Source organism: Poecile atricapillus, chromosome 1 (genome assembly GCF_030490865.1).
Source record: "Poecile atricapillus isolate bPoeAtr1 chromosome 1, bPoeAtr1.hap1, whole genome shotgun sequence".
Taxonomy (NCBI): domain Eukaryota; kingdom Metazoa; phylum Chordata; class Aves; order Passeriformes; family Paridae; genus Poecile; species Poecile atricapillus.
The window spans coordinates 26238655-26240875 of NC_081249.1; positions in this window are offsets into that span (position 1 = coordinate 26238655).

Genomic DNA, 2221 nt, shown 5'->3' on the forward strand with positions numbered 1-2221 from the left:
TAGGCTAGACACACTAAACTACCACTACTTCCCACAAAGGAGACAATTGTTTGTAAAATATCGTACCTACACATCTTAAACAGAGATAAAATACAGTAATTCCTTGAAGATGGATGACTATTCACAATAGGAAGAAAAAACCCAAAACAAACCTGAGCAGAGCTGGCAAAACTATTTGGTAAATCATATTAAAATGCGTCTTTGGTGTCTTTTCATTAGTGTACATACGATGGCTTTCAGATGGGGGGAACCCATAGAAAAAAGGAATGGGAAGGCAGGACAGAGAAAAGGCTTGTCTGTGTTGGTGGCAACACACTGTTCAGCTCAACTGCCTTTGAAACCCGAGGTGAGAACATGAAAGAAGCCTTTGGCAAACGTGGCTGCTCCTGCCCTCCTCCGGCAGAGGGATGTGTGTGGATGGGCTCCAGGCCCAGGACAGAGCCTGTGCACACTACAGGTGCTAAGCTCTGCTCCCAGTCAAGGAACTGGCAAATGGAGCTGGACTGACGTGGTGTCCACACAAGTCCTTTTTAGGTTAAAAGAGGATTACACCCCAAATGCTGCCCCCATGAGTGAGTGAGTGATCCTTTGCCATTTGAAGACATTCGGCAGAGAAATGCTCTTGATTCCAGGTTCACCCATATCATAGAGTCATATCCTGGAAAAGCAAGGCTGAAACCAAATGGGTGCCAGATTTCTGTCAGGGCTACAATTCTTGAAGTGAAGGACTTTACTTGAGCATCAGGATCATTCCTTTAAAATACATTCATTGAGATCCAGGATAAAAACATACTGGTTTTACTCAATTCTTTAACAATGGAGATGAATTATTTCCATACAGCTTTACACCACTGCCTTAAAGGAAGAACACCACAGGATGGACTCCTTCTTTATTGTCTTGACAGAAAGCTGAGGTCATGACATGAAACCTAGAGGGTTTGCCAAAAGAGTAGCTCACTGCTTGGAAAAGGAGGCACAAAAAACCCCCCATGGGAACTGATCAATTATATGCACCAATGAAAGGAAGTATCCTAATACTCCAACAAAATGTGAATGCCCCTAAACTTCCCCAGCCCTTCTCATTAAGAGCTGAACATTGCACCCACTTGTCTGAAATACAGTATTTTCTGCATGTGGCTGTAGGGGCAGCTGCAGTTGCAGATCCCTCTGTCAACAGTTTAGAACAAAATATTTAATTTTAGAGGTGTGTCATCTAGTTCTACCCAGCACACTGCAGATAACGAAAAGATCAGAAAACATGTTTTACTGAACAGGTTTATGGTTGTAAAAACATTACACTTTTTCAGAAGGGCTGTGCCTTTTGAGCTAGATGCTGGTTGGCATCAGCTGAGGGAAGTTACTGGTGCCAATGCTTTGAAGAAAAAATGGTTCAAGTATCAATGTCTGCAGCTTCAGTGTCATAGGAGAAGGAAGACAAGACTTGTGCAACACCAAAGCAGCCTGTGGTTGGTGAAAGCACTGGAGAACGATGGCAGCTGGTGAAAGTAGAGGACAACTTCTTATTTTTATTTCAACTTTCAGAAGAGGATTAACTGATGCCTTAAGTTTTAGCTCTCATATTCTCCAGATTCTGTACTGCATTAGTATGTAACTCTGAACTTCATATAAAGTGTTGTTACCAAGTTCTCCTTTCAGTTTAGTCAGACAAAAATTTGGGAGTAGTCTCGGTCAGGATCTTGTAGTGCCCAAGGTACATCTTCAGAGGGACTTTTTACTAAATACCTAGCTTATTCCTTTCATACTGTCTAGCCTCTGTTCCAGGTTGCCTCTTTAGGCATTGCAACGATAGGTGAATGCAAACCTCTGAAGGTCTTTGCAGATTTCTGAGCGTGCTACTTCTCCCACAGAGCTCAGAGCCAGGACTGAGCAACACTTTTCTGCAATCACAGCTCCAATTGCCAGTACAAACTAATGACACAAATTGTGAAGAGTCTGGTGACCAGCAGATACATGCAGTGAATACGGTACTGCAGCTAAATATTTTGAGCCTCCTAAAAGCTTAAGGGTGACACAGATGATCAAACCAAGTATTTATTAAGGCCATATAAAAATTAATGAGTTACATCCTTACCCTCTTCTGGCTGATGGAGTAGTAACACAAGAACCTAATAAATGAACCAGAAAACAACAAAAAACCTCCCACTAGACCAAGCAAAAAACTGACAAGAACCATACAGACATCTCAAGTGACTGACTTCAA